This window comes from Entelurus aequoreus, linkage group LG20, assembly GCF_033978785.1.
Source record: "Entelurus aequoreus isolate RoL-2023_Sb linkage group LG20, RoL_Eaeq_v1.1, whole genome shotgun sequence".
NCBI lineage: Eukaryota > Metazoa > Chordata > Actinopteri > Syngnathiformes > Syngnathidae > Entelurus > Entelurus aequoreus.
In genome coordinates this window covers 4,591,086-4,607,419 of record NC_084750.1, presented here as the reverse complement: position 1 = coordinate 4,607,419, position 16,334 = coordinate 4,591,086, and the positions used below count along the sequence as shown (strand labels likewise).

The 16,334-nt window shown below is 38.4% G+C and overlaps 1 long non-coding RNA gene across 1 annotated transcript in view; it reads left to right on the top strand.

Moving 5' to 3' along the window:
- Positions 1–16,334, top strand: part of LOC133635858 (uncharacterized) — a 310,718-nt gene that overhangs the window by 56,163 nt on the left and 238,221 nt on the right. Inside the window, exon 3 of the long non-coding RNA XR_009822132.1 lies at positions 8,071–8,116. This is a non-coding gene — a long non-coding RNA (uncharacterized LOC133635858). The remainder of the gene's footprint in view (positions 1–8,070; positions 8,117–16,334) is intronic.

The following is a 16,334-nucleotide window of genomic DNA, read 5'->3' as shown; positions in this document are numbered from 1 at the left end:
TGTAAATGTGCGTATTTCAAAGCATCAATTAGAGCCCCGTCGCCTGGTGCGGCAAATGAAAAGGTCTGCTGTCTTAAAGGTTAATGAACGTGCTGATGGCACACAAGTGGAACATTGCACAACAAAGATAAAAACACTGATGTCCCACTTTTAGCACACCTGTACAAGTAAAGAACTGAGACCTTGTCAAACACAGCCCAGTTGTCTGTCGGTTTGATTCCAGTCACACAGTCATGATTGCCTATTAGGAGCATGAATTATGTTGCTTTTCTTGTAAAGCCATTTTATGTGATAATTACCAGTCGTTTTTCCAACACGGGCTGTAAATTTTTAATCCCACCCCCCTCGTCAAATTTGCAACATCACACCGTGCATGGAATAGAAACTGAAGTGGAGACAAAAAGGTGTTGACAGGTTTTACAGGGGCCTGCCCTTGAAAGAGTTAAAAGCTGTAATATTTATTGCCTCGTTCAAGTGCAAGGCAAAAGGCAGTCTGTGTCACTACATTTGTTCGGTCATAAGAAACAGCTTTGTTTTTCTTTCTTTAGTTTGGGACTCCTGTTCAGTGTTAATGTAAAATATGTTTTCTTGCTTTGTTTTTGTCCAAACCTGCAACTTCTCCGCACATTTCTGAGTCAACTGTCGAATGAAAGCCTGTTGGTTTCTCATAATATAGCAATTATGTTTTGCTCAGACTTACTTCCTGTTCCTGTCTCTAATGCTAACCCTTCTGGGTAATAAACATTTACTCCCTAGTTTTTTGTGCTGCATTTATATACAAAACCCAAAACCAGTGAAGTTGGCATGTTGTGTAAATCGTAAATAAAAACATAATACAATTTCAACTTATATTCAATTGAAAAGACTGCAAAGACAAGATATTTAATGTTCGAACTGAGGAACTTATTTTTTTTTTTGCAAATAATCATTCACTTAGAATTTAATGGCAGCAACACTTTGCAAAAAACTTGGCACAGGTGCATTTTTACCACTGTGTTACATGGCCTTTCCTTTGAATAAAACTCAGTAAACGTTTGGGAACTGAGGAAACCAATTTTTGAAGCTTTTCAGGTGGAATTATTTCCCATTCTTGCTTGATGTACAGCTTAAGTTGTTCAACAGTCCGGGGTATCCGTTGTCGTAATTTACGCTTCATAATGCGCCACACATTTTCAATGGGAGACAGGTCTGGACTACAAGCAGGCCAGTCTAGTACCCGCACTCTTTTACTATGAAGCCACGCTGTTGTAACACGTGGCTTGGCATTGTCTTACCGAAATAAGCAGGGGCGTCCCTGATAACGTTGCTTGGATGGCAACATATGTTGCTCCAAAACCTGTATGAACCTTTCAGCATTTATGGTGCCTTCACAGATGTGTAAGTTACCCATGCCTTGGGCACTAATAAAACCCCATACCGTCACAGATGCTGGCTTTTCAACTTTGCGCCTTTAACAGTCTGGATGGTTCTTTTCCTCTTTGTTCCGGAGGACACAACGTCCACGGTTTCCAAAAACATTTTGAAATTAACTTGCTTTTACAGATGTAGCGACGAACTGTAGTTACAGACAGTGGTTTTCTGAAGTGTTCCTGAGCCCATGTGGTGATATCCTTTACACACTGATGTCGCTTTTTGGCGCGGTACCGCCTGAGGGATCGAAGGTCATGGCCATTGCTGCTTACGTGTCTTGATTTCTCCAGATTGTCTGAACCTTTTGATGATATTACGGACCGTAAATGGTGAAATCCCTAAATTCCTTGCAATAGCTCGTTGAGAAATGTTGTTCTTAAACTGTTCGACAATTTGCTCACACATTTGTTGACAAAGTGGTGACCCTCGCCCCGTCCTTGTTTGTGAATGACTGAGCATTTCATGGAAGCTTCTTTTTATGTTAAGTTAAGTGAAAGTACCAATGATTGTCACACACACACTAGGTGTGGCGAAAATATTTATACCCAATCATGGCACCCACCTGTTCCCAATTAGCCTATTCACCTGTGGGATGTTCCAAATAAGTATTTGATGAGCATTCCTTACCTTTCTCAGTCTTTTTTGCCACTTGTGCCAGCTTTTTTGAAACATGTAGCATGCATCAAATTCCAAATGAGCTAATATTTGCACAAAAAAATAAAGTTTTACAGTTCCAACGTTAAGTATCTTGTCTTTGCAGTCTATTCAATTGAATATAAGTTGAAAAGGATTTGCAAATCATTGTATTCTGTTTTTATTTACGATTTACACAACGTGCCAACTTCACTGGTTTTGGGTTTTGGGTTTTTGACCTTTATTTTTAACGGCTGAGGCAATTAAGAGAACATTCTGACAATGTTAGAGATGTTGAAGTGTGATGAGAATGTGCTTCCTTGTGCATCTCGTGCAGGTCTATTCAAATGGTGGTCCGCGGGCTGCATCCGGCCCGCCAAAAAGGCTTGATGAGACCATTCACTAGGGTTGATTGCAGTTGTTGTTGTTGTTGCAGTACTGCCGCCCCCCGCAGGGGGAAGCAGCGAGGCATATGTGTCACTGTAAAGCAGCAGTGGATGAGAAGAAGACTACTCATCCACCCTGAAAAAAAATCTAAATAAATTGCAAAAATCAGACTTTTAACATGGACTGGACCACAAAGTATAAATGTTGTGCTGGAGACATTGTTTCTTGCCGGGCCTTTTAAGTGACGGACACATTGATCCAGACAAGCAGCAACAACGTTAAAAATCCTGAAACTTGGCCAAACATTTGTAAGTAGGTATCATTTGTGCTTAAATATATTTAGTTTGTTTTGTATTGAAATTGATGACTTTGTCTTTTGTATTTGTGGTTGTTTTTTGTCCGAGAGTAACACCTCGTTTAATACATGTAGGGCTAAAGTTGACCAGTAGAGGGCGACAATGCTAATAGTTATAAGTCACATACAATGTTTGCTGTTTGAATGTTGTCCTTTGTATATGTGTACACATCTGTAGTTTGTGTATTAACATTAAACCTATTTGATTATGTAACATACACAATGGACTTTATTATTTTGTTATGATTGTATTTTCTTAATGGGGAAAGAAGTGTAAAGAAATAAAACCGAGGAAGGAAAATAATTGAAAAGAAGGAACACTAATTCTCAACAAAAATTGCATCTTCTTTTTTTCCTGCTGTTAACTATCTGCAAACGCTGGAAAGGAGTAGCGAGGGCAGGTTAATGAGTTTATTGACAGTGCAGCGTGAAAGTCGACGTGTTTACTTTGCAGTCAAGTCAACGCAGTCTCAAAGAAATATAACCTGTGGATGCACTTTCTGAAGAAACAGGTTCGTCCCCTGAGTCCTTGGGCTCTTGAAACTGTGGCCCTCTTCATGATGTAGTTGAATAGTCCTAATCCTGTGTCTACTGGAAGTCTGTGCTATAAAACAAGTCAAACATCAATACAGTATGTTGGTGGAGGCTACAAGCAACACTTACAATATTCATAGCAAAAAGTTGATTCATTTATATGGAAAAAAAAAGCCTCCAAAGTTTTGCAGCAACTTTCTGAAAAAGCTGCTGAATTCAAGTATTTTGGGCTGCAATAGTCCCAAAATAATATGTTGAAATCCTGATGATGGGTTCTCATGTCGGTTTCTTTCTCCACAGTGTCGTTTAGATGAAAGCAAACAGGATCAATCTCGCAGTATTGTTGTATCGGATCAATACTAGCTTCATCCAAGTTCTCATCTTTATTTTCAACAATAAAAAATACTGTAATATTATGGATTTAGAGGTTTGAGTGAGTTGTTTGTTTCCTCACTATTGACTTTATTTTTGTATGCTTATTTTGGATTGTTGATAAATTGTGAGTTTTGCTGCATCTTTGTCTCCTTTATTGGGACTTCAGTCAGCATCAACAATCACAACATCATTTCATGATCTTGCTTCAAAGTATCTGCAATGTTATTTACATGCACTAAAAACAAACAACCATTTAGTTTGTTGACGTTTTCAAGATGGCCTTAGCATATCTACACCATATCTCGATAAACTCCCTGAATTTATTTGCTTTTTTAACAACAATGTGCCAACAAATGTAATATAACGAATATGACATAAACAAGCATATTGTATAATTATTTTCTTAAATATAATTACAAATCTATCTTTCCTTTACAGTGGAAGGTGAAAATGATTGAAATCAAAATAATACATCATAGATAATATTCATATTACTCCTGTCACCAACAACCAGTGACGCCTGTTTTTAACTGGAATCATGGGTCTTTGAACGCACCACAGTTATGTGCAATGACATGCAAAAGTCAAACATACACATAACTTACTCTTCTGCTGCCACAGCGAGATTTATTATATCTGACATTTCTTCTATCACCAAAATGTGAGAATGCTTTAAGGTGAGCTTTGATGACCTTGTGACGTCTGTGTTGAGTGAAGTCTTTGAAGCTTGTTTGCCTATCCAGGTGGAATGAACCAGTTCACCATTTGATGGGCGTCATTTTAGACATTCTTCATGTGATTCAAGCAGTCTTATTATTGACAGATATATTGATGTTATATCAACTTTTAGGATGTTTTATAACTTTAATGACAACAAAAGTCTTTAAACTTGACAAAAATTGTCAATCTAATTATTAAACTTTCACAGCTATATTAATTTATTATCAACTTTTATGTTTTTATAACTTTGACGACAACAAAAGTCTTTAAACTTTACAAAGTCAATCAATTTTATTGTTGAACTTAGACAGCTATATTAATTTAATATCAACATGTATGATTGTTTTATAACTTTAATGACAAAAAAAGTCTTCAAACGTGAACAAGTCAATCAATCTTATTATTAAACTTTCACAGCTATACTAATTTAATATCAACATTTATGATCTTTTTATAACTTTAATGACAAACAAGTCTTTAAACTTGACAAAACCAATGACTGCGTGGGTTCCCTCCGGGTACTCCGGCTTCCTCCCACCTCCAAAGACATGCACCTGGGGATAGGTTGATTGGCAACACTAAATTGGCCCTAGTGTGTGAATGTGAGTGTGAATGTTGTCTGTCTATATGTGTTGGCCCTGGCGACTTGTCCAGGGTGTACCCCGCCTTCCGCCCGAATGCGGCTGAGATAGGCTCCAGCACCCCCCGCTACCCCAAAAGGGACAAGCGGTAGAAAATGGATGGATGGAAAACAAATGAATCTTATTATTGAACTTTCACAGCAAAATTAATTCAATATCAACTTTTATGTTTTTATAACTTTGATGACAACAAAAGTCTTTAAACTTGACAAAAAACAATGAATCTTATTATTGAACTTTCACAGCAAAATTAATTCAATATCAACTTTTATGTTTTTATAACTTTGATGACAACAAAAGTCTTTAAACTTGACAAAAAACAATTAATCTTATTATTGAACTTTCACAGCAAAATTAATTCAATATCAACATTTTTGATGTTTTTATAACTTTAATGACAACAAAAGTATTTAAACTTGACAAAGTCAATAGACTTAGAACTTTTAGATCTAGTCCTAGACTTAGATCAGTCAGATCTAGTCTTAGACTTAGATCAGTCAGATCTAGACGTAGAGTTAGGTGGGTCACATCTAGACTTAGATCAGTCAGATCTAGTCTTAGACTTAGATCAGTCAGATCTAGACGTAGAGTTAGGTGGGTCACATCTAGACTTAGATCAGTCAGATCTAGTCTTAGACTTAGATCAGTCAGATCTAGACGTAGAGTTAGGTGGGTCACATCTAGACTTAGATCAGTCAGATCTAGTCTTAGACTTACATTAGATTGGTCCCATCTAGACTCAGATTTAGATTGATCACATCTAGTCTTAGACTTAAAAAAATTAGATCTAGTCTTATACTTAGATCAGTCTCATCTATACTTAGAGTTTGGTGGGTCACATCTAGATTTAGATCAATCAGATCTCGACTTAGACTTAGATTGGTCACATCTAGTCTTAGACTAGATGTAGTCTTAGACTTGGATCGTTCAGATCTAGTCTTAGACTTAGATCAGTCACATCTAGTCTCAGAGTTAGATGGGTCACATCTAGACTTAAACTCTGATCGATCAGATCTAGACTTAGACTTAGATTGGTCAGAACTCAAATAAGACTTAGCTCTTATTGCATTTCTTTAACATTCTCATTGGTTATTTTGTCTGTAGAATGTGACAATAAAAAACGATCTGCAAATGGCCCCCGTGCCGCACTTTGGACACCCCTGCTCTAGCATAACTTTGAATCTACTCCCCAAGTCCCCCAAATGTTGTGAAGATGTGTGATAGTTTCAGCACTGTGTTGTGTATCTAATATCGAAATGTTTATTTTAGTGAAGCAAGATGGCCGACATGTCTTCTCCTTTGCCACCTGCAGGACAGGAGTGGAAGCGACGGCATCTTTTCTCTTTCATGGTTTCCCTCCTCACTTTCTTTGAAACTTCAAGCCATGTTCCCTTCCTGTTGAGTTTGTTTCATTGTTTTTGGAGCACATCTCCAAGACCAAAACATCTCAATTGCTATTTAAAGGCCTACTGAAACCCACTACTACCGACCACGCAGTCTGATAGTTTATATATCAATGATGAAATCTTAACATTATAACACATGCCAATAGGGCCGGGTTAACTTATAAAGCGACATTTTAAATTTGCCGCTAAACTTCCGGTTCGAAACGCCTCTGAGGATGACGTATGCGCGTGACGTAGACCGGCGAACACGGGTATGCCTTCCACATTGAAGCCAATACGAAAAAGCTCTGTTTTCATTTCATAATTCCACAGTATTCTGGACATCTGTGTTCGTGAATCTGTTTCAATCATGTTCATTGCATTATGGAGAAGGAAGCTGAGCAAGCAAAGAAGAAAGTTGTCGGTGCGAAATGGACGTATTTTTCGAACGTAGTCAGCCACAACAGTACACAGCCGGCGCTTCTTTGTTTACATTCCCGAAAGATGCAGTCAAGATGGAAGAACTCGGATAACAGAGACTGTAACCAGGAGGACTTTTGACTTCGATACACAGACGCCTGTAGAGAACTGGGACAACACAGACTCTTACCAGGATTACTTTGATTTGGATTACAAAGACGCAGACGTGCTACTGTGAGTATGCAGCTTTGGCTTCTAAACATTTGTTTGCTTGACCGTATGTGCGCAACTTTTTTTTGCGTATGTACGTAACTTTTTAAAAATATATAAGCTTTATGAACCTCGGGTTAGGTGAACGGTCTTTTGGGCTGAGTGATTGTGTGTGTTGATCAGGTGTTTGAATTGTATTGGCGTGTTCTATGGAGCTAGGAGCTAGCATAGGAGCTAGCATAACACGTACCGTACCGTACGTGCGCGTCACGTACGTAACTTTTAAAAAATATATAAGCTTTATGAACCTTGGGTTAGGTGAACGGTCTTTTGGGCTGAGTGATTGTGTGTGTTGATCAGGTGTTTGAATTGTATTGGCGTGTTCTATGGAGCTATGAGCTAGCAGAGGAGCTAGGAGCTAGCGTAACAAAACACGCAGGTGTTTTTATGCAGGATTAATTTGTGGCATATTAAATATAAGCCTGGTTGTGTTGTGGCTAATAGAGTAAATATATGTCTTGTGTTTATTTACTGTTGTAGTCATTCCCAGCTGAATATCAGGTCACCCCCGGCTCTCACAGCATCTTCCCTATCTGAATAGCTTCAACTCCCCACTAGTCCTTCACTTGCACTTTACTCATCCACAAATCTTTCATCCTCGCTCAAATTAATGGGGAAATTGTCGCTTTCTCGGTCCGAATCTCTCTCACTTCATGCGGCCATCATTGTAAACAATAGGGAACTTTGCGTATATGTTCAACTGACTACGTCACGCTACTTCCGGTAGGGGCAAGGCTTTTTTTTATCAGATACCAAAAGTTGCAATCTTTATCGTCGTTGTTCTCTACTAAATCCTTTCAGCAAAAATATGGCAATATCGCGAAATGATCAAGTATGACACATAGAATAGATCTGCTATCCCCGTTTAAATAAAAAAAATTCATTTCGGTAGGCCTTTAAAGAGATAGAAATGTCATGCTTCTCTCTGTTTCTTCTGCAGACCAACATCAACAACGATACAGGAGGAGGAGACCGCTCAGCTACTGGTGAGTTCCTCCTCTTGCTGAGCTTCCATGTTTTTGTTCACGTGGGTACCAGTGGAAGGAACCAGTGGAGGTTTGTCCTTTTCACTGAAATTGGCACGCCTCCACTCCATTGGAGCAGAAGCTCTTCACACTTGTGGCGTGTGAGCCCTTCTCAATATGATGTCTAGACTTCAACTGCTTGGTGACGTGAGTGCTCACGCTGCGCCAAGTTTGCATCTGAATGAGCTTTTTATGCCGCATGTAACTTAGTCCAGATGGCTGAGCCATGCACGTGTTGGATTGTATGCAAGTGTCTGCTTCTTGCCAAATGCAAGAAGACATGTTCTTCAAGTTCTTCCCCTCTATGGCAACAGGCTGCATGCATGTGTGCAGACTCATCTTCTCCCAATAAACCACAAAGGATGTGACATATCCTCTGCTTCTCTCTTCTACCACTTCTGTTATAAATCTAAACCTTCAAGAGTTTGAAGAGACCATTTTGTAACTTCGAACACTGACAGCATTGTGTCGTAGTTCTGCCCCCCGAAAGACCCAGTAGTAGTTTTAGGCTTGTTTACTAACGACTTTCAGCACATTTTGAATCGCCCACTTTAAGCTCCACAATGTGGGCGGGGTCTGAATCAGCCTGCTGACGTCCCCTACAGAAGACTGGAGGCAACGTCGTATTGTGTAGTTTGTGTTTTGGTGGTATCTTCCTCGTGAATCATGATGTTTTCCTGCACAATGTGAAGGAATGATCCAAGATGTCTGCCAGATGCATTGTTACAACACAACAAAAGAAGCCTGCATACTAGAGATGTCCGATAATGGGGGGGGGGGGGGGGGGGTGTATTGTAGCGTCCCGGAAGAGTTAGTGCTGCAAGGGGTTCTGGGTATTTGTTCTGTTGTGTTTATGTTGTGTTACGGTGCGGATGTTCTCCCGAAATGTGTTTGTCATTCTTGTTTGGTGTGGGTTCACAGTGTGGCGCTTATTTGTAACAGTGTTAAAGTTGTTTATACGGCTACCCTCAGTGTGACCTGTATGGCTGTTGACCAAGTATGCATTGCATTCACTTCTGTGTGTGAAAAGCCGTAGATATTATGTGATTGGGCCGCCACGCGAAGGCAGTGCCTTTAAGGTTTATTGGCGCGCTCTACTTCTCCCTACGTCCGTGTTCCACTCCGTACAGCTGCGTTTTAAAAAGTCGTACATTTTACTTTTTGAAACCGATACCGATCATTTCCGATATTACAAAGTATTTATCGGCCGATAATATCGGCAGTCCGATATTATCAGACATCTCTACTACATACATTCCCAAATGACGGCAATACCAGGAAAATATGTACTTAGCCATTCAAAATGGGACGGATCAAGCGAGAGGAGTGTCATTTGTATCCATCATTTTAACGAGTCTGACTTCAAAGAAGGGTTTTGGTCGGAGTTTGGATGGAAAAAATGTCAAAGACTCAAGTCAAATGTGATCCTGAAATCAGGAGCACCCTAAAATAGAGGAAGACTGAGTCAGAACCTGCAAAAAAAACAAACAAACTGATGAATAAGTGAATACCCGGGAGAAAAAGAAGGTATTCTATTGTGCATCCTCTTCTACTGATGTTTTCTGAAGATGCTTGAGGAAATGCAGAAAAAACACAGGCTATGGTGTCTATGGAAGAGGAGATGGGGATTTATTTTTTACAAAACCCAAAACCAGTGAAGTTGGCAAGTTGTGTAAATCGTAAATAAAAACAGACTGCAATGATTTGCAAATCATTTTCAACCTATATTCAATTGAATAGGCTGCAAAGAGAAGATACTTAACGTTCAAACTGGAAAACTTTGTTGTTTTTGATGCCTGCAACATGTTTCAAAAAAGCTAGCACAAGTGGCAAAAAAGACTGAGAAAGTTAAGGAATGCTCATTAAACACTTATTTGGAACATCCCACAGGTGAACAGGCTAATTGGGGACAGGTGGGTGCCATGATTGGGTATAAAAGCAGCTTATGTGAAATACTCAGTCATTCACAAACAAGGATGGGGCGAGGGTCACCACTTTGTAAACAAATGCGTGAGCAAATTGTCGAACAGCTTAAAAACAACATTTCTCAACCAGCTATTGCAAGGAATTTAGGGATTTCACCGTCTACGATCTGTAATGTCATCAAAAGGTTCAGAGAATCTGGATAAATCACTGCACGTAAGCAGCTAAGCGCATGACTTTCGATCCATCAGGCGGTACTGCATCAAAAAGCGACATCAGTGTGTAAAGGATATCACCACGTGGGCTCAGGAACACTTCAGAAACGAGTGGAGCTTCAAAGTGGAAAAGTGTTCTGTGGTCTGACGAGTCCACATTTCAAATTGTTTTTGGAAACTGTAGTCGTCGTGTCCTCCGGAACAAAGAGGAAAAGAACCATCCGGATTGTTCTAGGCGCAAAGTTCAAAAGCCAGCATCGGTGATGGTATGGGGGTGTAATAGTGCCCGAGACATGGGTAACTTACACATCTGTGAAGGCACTATTAATGCTGAAAGGTACATACAGGTTTTGGAGCTAACATATGTTGCCATCCAAGCATTGTTATCATGGACGCCCCTGCTTATTTCAGCAAGACAATGCCAAGCCACGTGTTACAACAGCATGGCTTCATAGTAATAGAGTGCGGGTACTAGACTGGCCTGCCTGTAGTCCAGACCTGTCTCCCATTGAAAATGTGTGGCGCATTATGAAGCGTAAAATACCACAACGGACTGATGAACAACTTAAACTGTACATCAAGAAAGAATTCCACCTGAAAAGCTTCAAAAATTGGTGTCCTCAATTCCCAAACATTTACTGAGTGTTGTTAAAAGGAAAAGCCATGTAACACGGCGGTAAAAATGCCCCTGTGCCAACTTTTGTGCAATGTGGTGCTGCCATTAAATTCTAAGTTAATGATTATTTGCCAAAAAAAAATGTGTTTCTCAGTTCGAACATAAATATCTTGTCTTTGCAGTCTATTCAATTGAATATAAGTTGAAAAGGATTTGCAAATCTTTGTATTATGTTTTTATTTGCGAATTACACAACGTGCCAACTTCACTGGTTTTGGGTTTTGTACCGTGTCAGATTTAAAGTCATGATGGACCAGGGCGACACAAACATGTGAAAATAAGAGTTTTATTTGTCTTCATCCACACTCTCTATGTGGGTCACTGGGCTCCAGTTTTGTAGATGACGTCACACCAAAAGGGAACACTTAGTTATCAACACATGAATCAAAAACTCTCTGGTATTATGAGTAAATGGCTGCCAGATTAATTTTCAGGAGCAACAAATGCATAAAGAGAACTTTCAGTCATCTGGACGGTTTGCTGCTTTTAGGAACTATTCCTTCACAACCGAAGGAAGACTGATGAAAAGAAAGATATCATACAAACCCTGTTTCCATATGAGTTGGGAAATTGTTTTAGATGTAAATATAAACGGAATACAATGATTTGCAAATCCTTTTCAACCCATATTCAATTGAATATGCTACAAAGACAAGATATTTGATGTTCAAACTCATAAACTTAATTTTTTTTTTTTGCAAATAATAATTAACTTACAATTTCATGACTGCAACACGTGCCAAAGTAGTTGGGAGAGGGCATGTTCACCACTGTGTTACATGGCCTTTCCTTTTAACAACACTCAGCAAACGTTTGGGAACTGAGGAGACACATTTTTTAAGCTTCTCAGGTGGAATTCTTTCCCATTCTTGCTTGATGTACAGCTTAAGTTGTTCAACAGTCCGGGGGTCTCCGTTGTGGTATTTTAGGCTTCATAATGCGCCACACATTTTCAATGGGAGACAGGTCTGGACTACAGGCAGGCCAGTCTAGTACCCGCACTCTTTTACTATGAAGCCACATTGATATAACACGTGGCTTGGCATTGTCTTGCTGAAATAAGCAGGGGCGTCCATGGTAACGTTGCTTGGATGGCAACATATGTTGCTCCAAAACCTGTATGTACCTTTCAGCATTAATGGCGCCTTCACAGATGTGTAAGTTACCCATGTCTTGGGCACTAATACACCCCCATTCCATCACAGATGCTGGCTTTTCAACTGTGCGCCTATAACAATCCGGATGGTTCTTTTCCTCTTTGGTCCGGAGGACACGACGTCCACAGTTTCCAAAAACAATTTGAAATGTGGACTCGTCAGACAACAGAACACTTTTCCACTTTGTATCAGTCCATCTTAGATGAGCTCAGGCCCAGCGAAGCCGACGGCGTTTCTGGGTGTTGTTGATAAACGGTTTTCGCCTTGCATAGGAGAGTTTTAACTTGCACTTACAGATGTAGCGACCAACTGTAGTTACTGACAGTGGGTTTCTGAAGTGTTCCTGAGCCCGTGTGGTGATATCCTTTACACACTGATGTTGCTTGTTGATGCAGTACAGCCTGAGGGATCGAAGGTCACGGGCTTACGTGCAGTGATTTCTCCAGATTCTCTGAACCCTTTGATGATATTACGGACCGTAGATGGTGAAATCCCTAAATTCCATGCAATAGCTGGTTGAAAATGTTTTCTTAAACTGTTCAACAATTTGCTCACGCATTTGTTGACAAAGTGGTGACCCTCGCCCCATCCTTGTTTGTGAATGACTGAGCATTTCATGGAATCTACTTTTATACCCAATCATGGCACCCACCTGTTCCCAATTTGCCTGTTCACCTGTGGGATGTTCCAAATAAGTGTTTGATGAGCATTCCTCAACTTTATCAGTATTTATTGCCACCTTTCCCAACTTTTTTGTCACTTGTTTCTGGCATCAAATTCTAAAGTTAATGATTATTTGCAAAAAAAAAAATGTTTATCAGTTTGAACATCAAATATGTTGTCTTTGTAGCATATTCAACTGAATATGGGTTGAAAATGATTTGCAAATCATTGTATTCCGTTTATATTTACATCTAACACAATTTCACAACTCATATGGAAACGGGGTTTGTACAATAGAACATGTACATGCTTTATGAAATGACATCTTTTAGGACTTTATCATTAGCTGCAGGTAACCTAGTTGGACAACAGTGACCAAATAGTGGGCCCATATTTATCCAGACGTGCGTGAGAGAAAAATGAGAGAGCAACACCTCTTGTGGTCAATTAGTGATTTACCTATTAATGAAGTGATTATTATACGTCTGTACATTAAGTAGTAAAGTGGTATTAAAACAATGACACTAAAACTACTATGACCAATATGTTCTAATAAATAAGAAAAACATATTGTAATGTGCTATAATAGATGAGTGATTATTAACAGTTGTTAATGTAATTGTTTTTCTAATATGGACCCACGTTATAATAAACATAAAGCTGACTAAGAGCTCTAACTTTATAAAGCCACTTTTTACATGTTTATTTTTAGTATTTTTAATGTAATGAATTGAAATGAAAATACCTTAAGTTGAAGGCGTTTCTCATTTTATTTGGTGAGAGCAAAATTGCTCATTTTTTTTAATGGCTTGACAGCAATTGAAGCCTTTAATGAAGGTAAGGGGTTTTCCAGTTCTTTTTTTCATAACTTATCAATAAAATGAATTTAGACATGTTCTACATGTACGAGGTGTGTAATATAATGTCATGTTTGTCATGTAAGTAGATAAAGCATCTGAGTAAATCATATTTTATATTATCTCTGCACTGTCTGTCCTACTTGTATGTATGTATATACGTATGTATGTAAACATATTATTTGGTTTTGGTGCCACTCCAACCACACTGCTGCCACATGCTCACAAAATGGGATTATCGGGGAAAACGCTTGAGCCCGCCGCATATTTCTCACAAGGGTTCTCTTTGGCCAATTACTGTCTTGATGGAAGCCAGAGTTTCTCGGCAGTTACTATACGTGCGTTTTTCCACTCGCACACGTGGATGCTGGCCAAGGCTCAGCTCTTACGCTGTCTAGGGTGACTTGATACATGTGGCGTCTTCTAATAGACGTTTGCATGTCATATATATATATATATATATATATATATATATATATATATATATATATATATATATGTGTATATATATATGTATATATATATATATAAATATATATATATATATATATATATATATATATATATATATATATATATATATATATATATATATATATATATATATATATATATATATATATATATATATATATATATATATATATATATATTAGGGCTGTGAATCTGGGTGTCCCACGATTCGATTCAATATCGATTCTTGGGGTCACGATTCGATTCAAAATCGATTTTTTTTTTCAATTCAACACGATTCTCGATTCAAAAACGTTTTTTTTTCCCGATTCTAAACGATTCTCTATTCATTCAATACATAGGATTTCAGCAGGATCTACCCCAGTCTGCTGACATGCAAGCAGAGTAGTAGATTTTTGTAAAAAGCTTTTATAATTGTAAAGGACAATGTTTTATCAACTGATTGCAATCATCTAAATTTGTTTTAATTATTAAATGAACCAAAAATATGAGTTATTTTATCTTTGTGAAAATATTGGACAGTGTGTTGTCAAGCTTATGAGATGCGATGCAAGTGTAAGCCACTGTGACACTAAAGTTGATTTGATTTATTGTTATTTTTTTAAAATTTTTATAAATGTCTAATGATAATGTCAATGAGGGATTTTTAATCACTGCTTTGTTGAAATTGTAACTAATATTGATACTGTTGCTGATAATATTCATTTTTGTTTCACTACTTTTGGTTTGTTCTGTGTCGTGTTTGTGTCTCCTCTCAATTGTTTTGTTTATTGCAGTTCTGAGTGTTGGGGTTGGTTTTGGAATTGGATTGCATTGTTATGGTATTGCTGTGTATTGTTTTGTTGGATTGATTAATTAAAAAAAAAAAAATATATAAATTAATAAAATAAAAAAATAGATTTTTTAAAAATGAGAATCGATTCTGAATCGCACAACGTGGGAATCGCGATTCGAATTCAAATCGTTTTTTTCCCACACCCCTAATATGTATATATATAAGTTTGTATATATATTAGAGATGCGCGGATAGGCAATTATTTCATCCGCAACCGCATCACAAAAGTCGTCATCCACCCGCCATCCACCCGAACTAACATTTTATCAAAACCACAACCGCCCGCCACCCGCCAGCCACCCATTGTTATATATCTAATATAGACGATGCAAGGCATTAGTGAGGTTAGAAAGGAGAAAGGAGACTGATCCAATGCAGCAGGGACATTCAATGCGTGCCACGCATTAATATCTCTTGGCCACGCATTAGAGGCTAAGAGCTATTAATGCGTGATAATATTATTTATCATTATTATAATATTATTGTCATTTCCATTAAGAAAGTGTTGACTATTATTGTTATTTTTTCCCCCTGGTCTCTAGTATTCCCTTTTTTAGTTTGTCGCGTACCACGTTTGCTATCATTTTATTTTTTTCTTCTACTTCTGTTGTGTTGTGGTGTGCTGTGTCAAACCCCCCCCCCCCCCCATTTACTTCCGGGGCTGCGTGACAGCTGCAGCAGTGCCTGATGACTAATTGCCTGTTTCAAAGAGTGCTGCTCGTTTTTCGTATGTGGGTAACAACATTTAACTATGTATATATATTTCCGAATTGGTTCAACTGCCACCCGCCCGAATCTATTTAAAATCTATTTTTTTCGTCATGCATCCGCCCGACCCGCGGATTATCCGCGGAGTCCGCGGTTGTGTCTGCAAACCGCGCATCTCTAATATATATATATATATATATATATATATATATATATATATATATATATATATATATATATATATATATATATATATATATATATATATATATATATACGTGCGGTGAGGTTCATGGCTGGTGAGGCACTGACTTCATCACAGTCAGATTTACAAACATATGAACCCTAAAGAGTATCTTATTCACCATTTGATTGGCAGCAGTTAACGGGTTATGTTTAAAAGCTCATACCAGCATTCTTCCCTGCTTGGCACTCAGCATCAAGGGTTGGAATTGAGGGTTAAATCACCAAAAATGATTCCTGGGCGCAGCACCGCTGCTGCCCACTGCTCCCCTCACCTCCCAGAGGGTGATCAAGGGGATGGGTCAAATGCACACCTAGTATGTGTGACAATCATTGGTACTTAAACTTTACTTTAACTTTACACATACAAACTGTAGCACACAAAAAGGCACATTTAATTAAAAAAATGTCATTATGGTCTTACCTTT